At 50.4% G+C, this 11,496-nt stretch overlaps 1 pseudogene; it reads left to right on the plus strand.

Annotated features, from left to right (window-relative positions):
- The first annotated feature begins 7,941 nt into the window (after positions 1-7,941).
- LOC108864815 (neuronal acetylcholine receptor subunit alpha-10-like) lies at positions 7,942-9,326 on the plus strand (annotated as a pseudogene).
- The last annotated feature ends 2,170 nt before the right edge of the window (positions 9,327-11,496 follow it).

The following is an 11,496-nucleotide window of genomic DNA, read 5'->3' on the forward strand; positions in this document are numbered from 1 at the left end:
CACCCTTCGCCCCCCCCCGAATATAGGTGCCATTGAATGCTCTGTGTCGCATCGGACATGGCCCTCTGTTGCCTTGCGAGATCGATTTCTTCGTTCTCCGTCATATGCACCGCAGGTTCAAGACTCGATCCGGGTTTCGAAACGTCGGGAGTAGGGATGTTTGGAAAAGAGCGATCTCTCGAGCAACCCTCAATCGTGCGTTCCAATCGATGGATTTGGACATTGCACCAGTGATTGAACTTTATGGTAACTCTTCGGAATATCGTCTGCAAGCCTGACCTCGAACAATGAGGGCACATGAGCACTCTGTGAATGGTGGATGGTCGGAGCTCTCGTCTCTCCTAGGTATATCACACATTTGGAGAACTTGTCCCCCGCCCTCGTCAGGGATGATATTCTGAGCAGAACGTTTCAAGTCGCTGAATTTCTTTGGAGAATACATCTGAGTTTTCTGACTGAGTCACAACGGAGGGAGAGAGATCGGGCTCTATCTATTAGGGACTGCTTGTCTGGACTCTAGGTAGAGAGATTTTTTTCGAGAGGGGTGTGCGTCACCCTAGGAGGCGCATTCGTTAGGGGGCGGAGTCAGCGGTGGGAGGCGCACCAAAATCCTCGTGAGGGATCCGAATTAGAGATCTGATTACTTTTAGACGGAGCGTGTTTTGTGCACAATTCGTCGATGGTCTTGGATAGACGAAAATCTAGTTGAGCGCGTGAACCCCGTGAAAAACGTCGCCCCCTATGTTCGCAACATAGAAGTCTTTCCGAGCGGGCGAACAAAGAGCGAAACCTTGTTCGTACTTCCTCAGCTATAGATAGAGACATCGGGCTCCGTGAGTTCGGAACAATGCGAGATGGAATCGGGAGCTAATTCGTCTGATTGCCTTATAAGCGTGAACGACCCGAATACCGGGGAGAAAAAGGAAGAGAAAACGGCGGTGGACTTTCTGTAGTTCCGGAGTCGATTCGGGGACAAAAGCCTCATCAGCATTTGCTCATTCCGGCCGCAAGTTCGACTCGGAAACCAAGTCTTCAACAGAAAACGCTAGCGAAGGTTGGATTTCGAGCCCCCGTGAAGGAATCGATTGCGGATTCCGAGCTCGCGCGAAAGAGTCAAAGCATGGAGTCGCAGGGTAGACGTGCTGAGCACAACCCTGAATCGTACCACGAGGCGTAGAATTTCCGAAGGTTGTATCGTCGGAGTCGGAAGGGTGTTTTTGTCGGTCGTCCCATATATCGGAGCAGTCAGCCGCCGATCCCGCAGGTCTCTATCGGCTCTGTACGTGAATGAATCGATCGCAAGCAATGAGCCCAGCGATGCTCGGAAATCCAATCGCTCAGAATTTTTGGACGATTTGTCCCAAACGAGTGTCTTGGAGTGATCACAGAAAAGCAATGAAAATGTTCGCGACTCGCGACCCCTGACTTGGGCTTCTGGGTGACTGATTTGAACGGTTCTATCGTGATGTCATTTTCCCTCCCGAAGTTCAGCTCGAATTGTGCTCGTTCCATCAGATTTGTACTTTCAATCGGAGGCGAATGAGCGGCTTTTGAATGAAAGGGGTCAAAGCGGTAGGGAGCCCTTCTGAACTTTTCACTATCTTCTCAATGCTCGAATCCCGGAGGGATCGAATCTCGGTTCTCCATTATCAGAACATTGATCGGCAAATATTGCAGCAAGGAAGCGATCTCAACTCCGAGCTGTCGCAGAAGGTTCGCAGCCTTTCCTGCAAAACCACGAATAGCATTTGCCCCAACACTGAGCAGTATCGACATTGACTGCTAGAACAATGGAATGCGTCGACGTGCTCCGATAAAGACTTGTGCGAGGAAAATCTGTGGTCCGCACGAGATCATTCGCTGCGTTCCGACTTGGCAAAAGCGGAAGAATTTCTGGGAGAACCCCCGAGGAGAACATTCATATTTGTCGAAATCTCTGCCGAGAGCAACTCAGCGTTCTCTCCGGAATCCAAGTCGCGCGACAATCACAGAAACTCAAAACGAGTCATTCTAGTTCGCAGGTATGGGACTCGTCGCAGACGTATTTGGTGAGACCCCGGAAGCTTCAAGTGTTGTACATCGATCGCAAAGCGTGAGTATTCACAATGGAAAACTTGCGTATATGTATTTGCGCAAACCTAGATGAAACTGCTCTAAACTGACTGGATCCGCTGACGGGATCCAGTGCTGTCATCGCTCTATCCCCGACGCGAGCACCCTGAGCTGTGCCGATCGGTGGCCCCGGGCCGGACATCGGGATCGAATAGAACTTGGAAAAGCTCTACCTTCAAGAAAAGCTTCTGAGCAGCCTTCGGTGTGGCTGCGCTGATCGCCTCCGCCAGCCCGATCTTTTGTCATTGCGGCATTGCGCTTTGAACATTCTAAAATCTGAAACACAACTAATTATATAAGCTGAGGTCTTCAGCTTCCCCTGGGGTGCCGCTGGTCGGTGCGTTGGCGCGTCATCACATCGCCCGAGCGACTTACGCGACTACGAGTACTTGTCGAAGGGCCGGTGCGAGTCGAACGCAAGAGCGAAGGTCCTCAATGAACGGACTTCACACGCCCGCTTCTGTTATTCGGGAACAGAGGGCGGGAAACTTCACTAACTTGAATGGAACGGTTCTTTTGTTTCGGTAGCTCTTTGTCCGATTCGAGCTGGATGAGCAATCAGTGGAAGTCACGGGCGTGGTGTTATGTAGCCAGTCGGTCAAACTGACTCCCTCGCTGGCCTATAGCTAATAAATGGGCGACTCCAACGGTCGTCCGGCCTACAGAAAGTGAAGATGAACAAGGTCGCTCTGTCGAGCATGGTCATTATCGGGGAAATTAGGATCCATCGGATTCCACGCTCCGTGAGCGTCAACAAAAGATTCAAAAAACCGCATTACGGATAGTGGATTTGCACTGCATTGCTCCGCGGATCGCCATGAACGGGAGGGATGAGTGAGGTCCTGGTTCACTATCCGATGGCCCTTCATGCCATCGATCGAGCGACGATCCGTAGGAGCTCTCCGGAAAAAAATCGCCCTAAAGGCGATGATTGCTCAGATGCAGCACATCGACATCGATCCCATCGACTCCGGCTCGGGGCTCGAGATGAGAACCAGTGCTTCATTATTCGAAATCCTGGGGCGAACAAATTCAGAGTTAACATGCTAGAGTTTGAACTTCAGGATACCGGCAGCTATAAATTCGGATATTCTATCGATGATGGTTGGGGATCATCTAACGGAAGATGGGAAGTAAGTGATTCGGAAACCCGACGCCCTACACGTTGCGAAATTCAAAACCCACAATAGGAGGTTTCCGACCCTAATGTTGTGATTGATTGTTCAAGGCCGGTGACGCTTTCGGGAACAAACGCGGCGGGTACACGATAACAGATGCCGATGGGCGCAAAAGATACGTACAATACGTCGCAGACGAAAAAGGTAGAGCGGAGTGAGCCGAATCGCGAGATCTCAGGCGTTGCCAAGACATGCAGCCGACATTTTCTCAAGTCTCTCGAAATTCCTCGCTGCAGGTTTCCGAGTCGTGATCAATACGAACGAGCCTGGAACAGCGCCCTCACACACTGGATCCGCCATTACAAAGCCTGCAGAGACAAAAGATGAGGTCGAAGACGAAGCATTGTTGCAGAGGCTCGATGCGAAACACGACTCGTCGGACGAAACGGTCCGGCTTCACTCCTCTCACGAAGAGGAGTTCGAGCTCTCCAATAAGCATCCATCCGATGAAATAGATCAGTATCCAGCACACACTCAAGCCCATTCTGCCCACGATCATGATTCAGCATATAGGACAGGTAAAGTTGTTGATTTGCTTCTACAGAGATGTTTCCTCGTCACGTCGCCGTGGATACAGCTCATCCAGTATTTCAGAAATACATACAGGTGCTTCAGCTCCTATAGAAAAGTCCGCTCTCACGATAGAGGACCGCGAACCCTTGATCGTATCCAAGTCTGGCTCAATCGCATCGCTCCGTCCAGAACTGCATGGTGAGATTTGGTTTTATAATTTGATGCCACAACTTGTCGATTTTTTCCGTGACGGAATCGGGGCCTCGCCTGGAAGGCAAGTTCCGTAGTCTTCCATTCCGTGAGTCTACGGCAATTGTTTGAAACACTGAGCGGGCTATTCAGGAAGTCGGACATTACAGTATCACCCGTGCCAGTCCGAGACGTGCCTGGCTACTTTTCTTCAAGCAACACGCTGGCTAGCGAATCAGTATTTGGCATTCACCAAGCGGAGAAAGCCGTTGTCCCCGGCGCGACAGCTTCAGAAAACGGAATCGGGGTCGTTTTGAAGAATCCTCCGATCAGAAGCACCGGCTGGTCAAGCAAGAAGGAGTTCTACCGCGAATATCTGAGAAAGAAATACGCTAATCAGGAGAGACTTGCCTCACGACCGAGACAAGTGACAGTTGAGCACACGGAACCGGTAGATCCGAAAACGCTCCTCACCTACGATAGAGGGTTATTGCCCTTCGATTATTCACATTTGAAGCGAAAGCTGATAGCAGAGGACGATGAGACTGCCGTCGAATCCTTCATACCGAAGTCGAGCGCTCTTCTTCATTCGGCGCACCATAACAATCTGAATGACGGGAAATACGAAGGGAAGATATCAGATCTGCGGAACTCAATACCTGGTGTCTCTTCGGAGCCTGTGTTCCCCGTCAACGTAGCTCCTCTGGGTCTCGCTCCGGTCAGCTACGCAAACCCGAGTCGCCACGCTCCGCAAGCTCAGGCAAGTTCGAGCTCTCGTTTTCAAAGCGGTAGGGGGATCTCGCGTCGAGACTTCAACGACTTTTCTCGCTTTCTCCAGGTGCCTAGCCACTATCTTTATGGGACTCCCGACTCATCCAATGAAGACGCTCTTGAAGACTACCCCGCGTTGAGATTCCTCAAGAAAGAATATCCCGTCAATTTGAAAGCGTCCGCATCATCTGTGAGTATACACTTGCATTTTTCCCTGTCCTCTCTCGAATTAGTGGCTCGGATGAATTTACTCGACGCGTGTCATCATTCAACATGTCTAGAATATTCTCATCTTCCTTCCTCTCAGAGAAGCTTCAAACGCACCTTCGTCAAGCGCACGGGTTTCACGCCTAGGAAATATGACGAGCCCGAGAAGAGCCAGCCTTCGATCAGCGGCTCTTCGAGAGTGAAGTCTGTAGCTTCTCCGATCTTCTCCCACGCTGGCGGACGCAGACGGAATACCGACAGTCATCATTGATGCCGCTCGCCGGGACTAGCTTGAGGCTGACGACCTGATTTTATTTATGCTCCGCTCAGAGGTCGCTCCGGCTGATTTCTTCCGTTTCGATGCTGCTCGATTCTTCACGCATACTTCCCATAATTGATCATCACGGAGGATTGAGGGTAACCCGGAGAGTATGATTCGGCTTTGAACTCTACCCCACGTCTTTATTGATGTTTCGGACGCGAGCCTCCTGTATTTATTATATTTATTTGTTTGCATGAAATAAAGCTCATCCTGAAAGATGAAGGACAGAAGTCTCAGAAGACGCGACGGTTGATCGATTGACGCGCATTCATAAAGTTCAAATCACGCTTCGTTTCCTGGCGAGAAATAATCGACACTGCGGGGATCCAGCTTTCGAATGAGTCGAATGATATCGCTGGGATTCCATGAACGGAGCGATGCTCCACGAGAAAACCCGTTACACTCGTGAAAAGAGCAGTTATGTGCCTTCTGTAGTGAAGTGCGACCATTTTGCATTCCGGGTCCGTTACAACTGGTCGCTGTGCGAAAACGCGGATGTGGATTCTTTCAGTTGCGAGCCAGCGCTCCGCATTCCTGAGATCACACCGACAGATGGGATCGGTAACGAGGACAGGTTCCGCTGTACATTCAACCGACTGCTTCTAGCAGCCGTGAGAAGTGTCTTCCGATGCGAAGCATGCGGAAATACTACGAGTGCGAATCAGGGATTGAGTCGCCTCAGATATCTGGTCACCATCGGAGACCAGTCCCAGAGGGGGATAATCTTGATGACTAAGGGGTGAAAACTCGGAAGGGAGAAAGAGTGACGGGATGTTGGAGGGGGAGCGCCCATGCGCTGGAGCCGAAGATATCTGCCCACATGAGTGAATATTCTGATCGTTGGGCTGCGGAACATACCCCCACCGGGTTCGAGCGAGAAATAGCTGACGAGACATTGAGTGATTCTACCCTCGATTATTGTCATTAGTATTGCAGAGTTGTCGAGGATGGTATACGGAAGTGCGGATAAGTCATAGAGGTAATTTTTCCGCATCTTGAGTTCCATTTCCAGAGGGAGGCTGAAGTCTTTGAGGCTCCGAGACTTCTCAAACAGCTCACGTCGGAGCACCCTGGCAATGAGATTTCGAGAATATGCTTAGCGGAATTACGGCCCAAATTCGCGCTCTGATCTGGAAAATCTCCTTCCCCGATTGGGCATGGTCATCGAGTGATTCCGGAAATCATGATATGGGACAGAGAGCGAACGCTACTAGCTGCCCGCGTGAGTTTTGTCGAATTCGAGAGGAAGAGGCGCGATTTCGACGGGCATCGACTCCGATTGTGAGTCAGAGGCCTCCGATATCACTCATACTGCAAATGACGGCAGCCTCAGTGAGTGCGGGAAATGCGAAGGGAAGCTGGCAGCCCAAGCGTGTGCTGCGATGATACATCTTCAAGAGCTTGTTTCCAGATATGCACATGATTATGTAGAAGAGCTACCGCGGGCTGTGAGCTAGGATCGAAGGCGGACGCGTCATTGATTGGAAAGTTTCGAATCTTTAGAACTCTTTCCCACAAACAGGAATAAGTTCTTATGGGTAGCTGGAGTGTTAAGGAGCGTTCCGAAGTTGAAGAGTACGGAACGCGTCATTTTTTCCTCGATATTTGGCCGCAATATAGACGATGCCAAATTTTTGTATCGCCCTCAGTTCCCGATCGAGGAGGAACTCGAATCGATTTAGGATCAACAGCCCTCCGGCCCCCTAAAGATGTGGAGATGAAGTTTTTATATTGCAGGAGGTCCGACACACACTGGTAGTTCGGGTACCGCGGATATCTATTTTCAATATGTCCGTCTGACAATATTAATGAAAATATATAGAAGCAGAACCAAGCTGAAATCCGCCCTTGAACATTCCAGCAAGCGACTCTCCGTCAGAGCTGGAAGTCGTACGGTATCGTAGAATAAGTATCAAGAGGATTCAAGGTACCTACCCTATGGTATCTCCACTGGAAGTCCCCGGGAACAGCTGAAAAGCGACTCAGGGAATCGACAGATCGGTCATCGTAGAGCTCGGAAGCTCAGGCGTTATGCCTTAAATGCCTATATCTGCTTTTTTCGGCTTTTTTGATGCAAAATGCCAATCTTCCACAGTCTGTCATAGTTATAGACAGACAATCTGGGTTCCGGAACAAGGATTGAAAATTCGACCTCTTTATCGGACTGCATAACATTTCCCGAGGCCCGTTCCGATGTCCCGGTCATCAACAAGGCGTCCTGGTCCTGCGATTAGTATCAGGATTTTCATCAGCCACAGTCCAGGGATCGCTGACCTAGGACGCTCGGAGAATCGACGGGAGAGAATTAAGCGGCAATGCAAATATGCCGAAGTCGTCCCTCCAGCAAAGGAGCCCGGCGCCCGCGGAACACCGCCTCTTGCGGATCGCGAGGAGGGCTCTGGATGCGAAGTCACGGTTCAAGATCACGAATGGATAATCTTCGCGGAAGCTTGAGCTCGAGCGAACGCACCGAGGTCCAAGCTCTAGTGAAAACCTAGGTGTTCGCTGTCAAAGGAAATCTCGTCTTACGAGCGAATGACTCGTTTCTAGCGGGAGAAAGGATGATTCGCCTCTGGTCAACCTGGAATGGATCCGCCCCTCGGGAATCGGTCAGACAAGCTGTCTGGCGGTCTCACAGGTGCTCCCATGATGGCGCTGTTAGATACTTCAGTTCTTTGCATTATCTCGGTGATCTCGTGTGTCGCGTTCCAAAGTGTCCAAGACGAGCACCTTCCGGATATCCAAAGACTCCGGAAGGCACTCGGGATGACCGGGTCACGACTCAAGAATCGCTTGGTGCGACCAGTTCTCTCCGAGAACACAACGATTGATGTTACCGTGACCGTCGATGTATCGGGAATCTTCTCTATCCTGCTTGACGGACGTGAGTATAAGTGTGATGAAGGATTGATAACGGTCGAATATCGATGATTTCGAATGTCCGGATTCCCCCGCCCTCCCGATGTGTCTCGCATCTCCCATCTTTTTATCTATAGGAGAAGCCACGTTCAAAGGCCAGACCTGCGTATCCTGGTTCGCTGAAATCCTCAACTGGGATCCGAACGATTTCAACGGTCTCCAATCCGTGACGTTCCTCGAATACGAAATGTGGGTCCCGGATATAGTAATCTTCAACCGAGTGAATTTCATGAACCCTTACAACAGACGCCGGAGTCCCATACGACTCTTCTCTAATGGCACCTTGGGATTTTGTGAATTATGAGTGTGAGCTGCGACACCGATATGTACGCCTTTCCTGTGGACAGACACCAGTGCTCGGTGCTGTTTGGCTCCACGACGTACGGCATCAAGAAACTCAATCTGAAACCCGTGCTCCATCGAGACTACGAGAAAATTCACCAGTCGATTCGCGGAATGGCGTCTTCTCGCTGCCGATTTCCGTCTCCGTCCGGGGAGTTTTGACGATTACTTCGATTACACTCTACAATTAGATCTCGTTATCGAGAGGAGATTCTCGTACCATTTCCATCTATTCGTCATCCCGATGTGTATCGGCACCGCACTGACTGCGCTCTCTTGCTGGCTGCCGCTGACTTCTCCGAAAAAGTTCGGAGAAGCCTCTGATCGGACTGTTGCTCATGACGTACACGATCAATAATTACTCAATCATGTTACGTTCTTCTTCTACAACTCCCCTCATTCTGAAGTTCGCATCGGATCTCATGTTTTTCACGGCTTTCATTACTTTCCTCGCGGTCCTTATCATGATTCTCGAGGAGAGCAGAACGATACAGCTCCCCTCGCACCCTCTCTTGGATCGCCTCTTACACGCGGAATCCGTCCAGAGCTATTTACTGAGTGAAAAAGCCTTGATTTCCGATGCCACCGGGGAGGCCGAGATGCAAAATCCTCCGGCTGGGCAGGGTCTGGAGGACCTACCCGTGGTCGAGGAAAGGTTCGAGGCCACTCGGACCTGGCCACGGTTGCTGACGGTTCTGCAGCGAGTATCCTCTGTGCTGTTTCTATCTCTGTACCTTGTGGTGTATTATGTCACGATAGGCAGCGTCGACTAGAGCTTCGCAGAGAAAATAAACATCTCTGTCAGCAACGCTCGAACATCGTAGATAAATGACGCCGGGAAACAATAAAGGAAGTAATCCATCATCATCGTCTACTAACTGAAAGCCTCGACTTCTTTCGCAGAAAAACTCACTGCGCTCCTCGAGAGGACAGAAAAAAGTCCGTCCAACGTCGTTCAGAGACCCAAAACCCTCGTGAAGCACGGAATTTCCTCCTCGCAATGATCATATCGAAGCCAGTCTGAGGCCTAAAGACCCTAAAAGGGATCCATCAAAGAACGTTCCAGGGAGCAAACCCGATGCTCATTCGAACCTAAGGTCGCTAAGAAACCCCATTTTAGGAAGATGCCTCGGCTACTTTTCGGGGTCGGGGCCTGTGTCCGAGTCTTCCAGCTCGACATCTACTTCGTCTTCGCCTAGAGGTTGCTCCTGATTAGAGATCAATGGCGCCGAGTCGTCTCCCTGAAATTTCACGAGTACTCAGTACTGAATCCTTGTGATCTAATCGAATTGAATTGAATAGCTCCTTTATTTTGAAGACTATATGCAGTCAGTGGCGTACGCAGGATTTTTCTTGGGGGGGGGCTAGATCAGGTCTCCGCATGGGGCTGAAATCCAATATAACGATTCACTCCTATACTACAGCATTACGAAGTAACCATCTGGGAGGGGGCTATAGCCCCTTTAGCCCCCTCCTGCGTACGCCCCTGTATGCAGTGTCCGAAAAAAAAGGATAATATCACAGCCCGTGGTTCCTAATGGCGTGTAACAGAGAGATATTCGGGGTTCGGGGGGCCCTGGGAATGTTCTAACTCAGATAACCTCCATGCGAAGAGATTGTTTACACGGTCAATAGTCCTGGCGACGAATTTAGGCATGATTGTACAGCCACGTCTACGCGTATTGAGCCTGATGTCAAAAAACAGATCCAGCAAATCAGCTCCATAAAGCTGTCGGAGGACGCGGAGATCATACTTGTCGAGAATCTCAGACATGGGGGAGGGGTTCCAGTCTTGATACGAGCAGCGAAGAGATAACCGCCTCCGGAAATAGTTCTGAACCTCATCGATGATTTACGAAGATGTACGAGGAAAGGCTTCCATACAGGAGCGCAAAACACGAACTGTGAAAGTACCAGCGACTTGAATAGACGAACATATGAATCTGGTTGTCTGACGACAAGGCAGCGAAAGATCGAGTTGACAAGCGCTTGAGAGGAGCGTACCAACGGACACATATGTTCGCTAAAATCGAGATCCGGGCGAATCCAGACCCCCAGATCTCTCGTGGAGGGGGAGCAGGAGAGAACCGTACCGTCAAGTGAGTAATCCCAGTCGAAGCCAGATCCGAGAACCACTGTCTTCTCATGGGACAGCGACATACAATTATCGGAGGACCAGCGTAAGACGCCGTAGATGGCCTCCAGGAGACGAACACAATCGTCAGCCCGCGAAACCGATGACCACAGCTTAAGGTCATCGGCGTAGAGCAGATAGTCGATATCCGGAGGAAGATAGTCGCCTATGTCGAGCAGGTAAATAGCGAAGAGCAATGGGGAAAGCGAGCTCCCCTGCGGGGACCCACTTGAGGCAGGGAAAGGATCACTGCGGACACCGTCAACCATTGCTCGAAAAGACGATCACTCAGAAAAGACTCAATCCATGCGACGGTGATCTAATGGGGTCAGTTCAATCATCGAGCGATGTTCATAAATCGAGGATGTCATGAGTCATGACTAGAGCTCGGAGGTTCAGGCATTATGCCTTAAATGCCTCTATCTGCTTTTTTCGGCATTTTTTGATGTCAACTGCCTGTTTCATTTTTTCGTGCCTAGAGTGCCTTTTCGAGCTTCCGAGGGACCGAGTTCCGAGGATTTCGGGGCAAACTGAGGGTTTCTTATTGAGAACGGTGATGAGATGAGGTCGGCGAACCTAGTTTCCAGGAGCACATCTTGCTCTCGACAAGTTCCGATGCTCCGCCAGAGCGGGCAAAAAAAATTCGTCCTTGTAGAATGCTCGTATCAGATCGGCGTCGATTACTCACCGATGGGAATCCATGTTAACACATGAAATTCTCACAATACGACGCTGAGCGACGCTTCGATGCGTTTGTTTCCCTGCCTATAACGCCTATTTTGCCCAGTTTCGGTGCCTTTTTCGGGGGT

This window comes from Galendromus occidentalis, unplaced genomic scaffold, assembly GCF_000255335.2.
Source record: "Galendromus occidentalis unplaced genomic scaffold, Mocc_1.1 scf7180000077522, whole genome shotgun sequence".
In the NCBI taxonomy this organism is placed as follows: domain Eukaryota; kingdom Metazoa; phylum Arthropoda; class Arachnida; order Mesostigmata; family Phytoseiidae; genus Galendromus; species Galendromus occidentalis.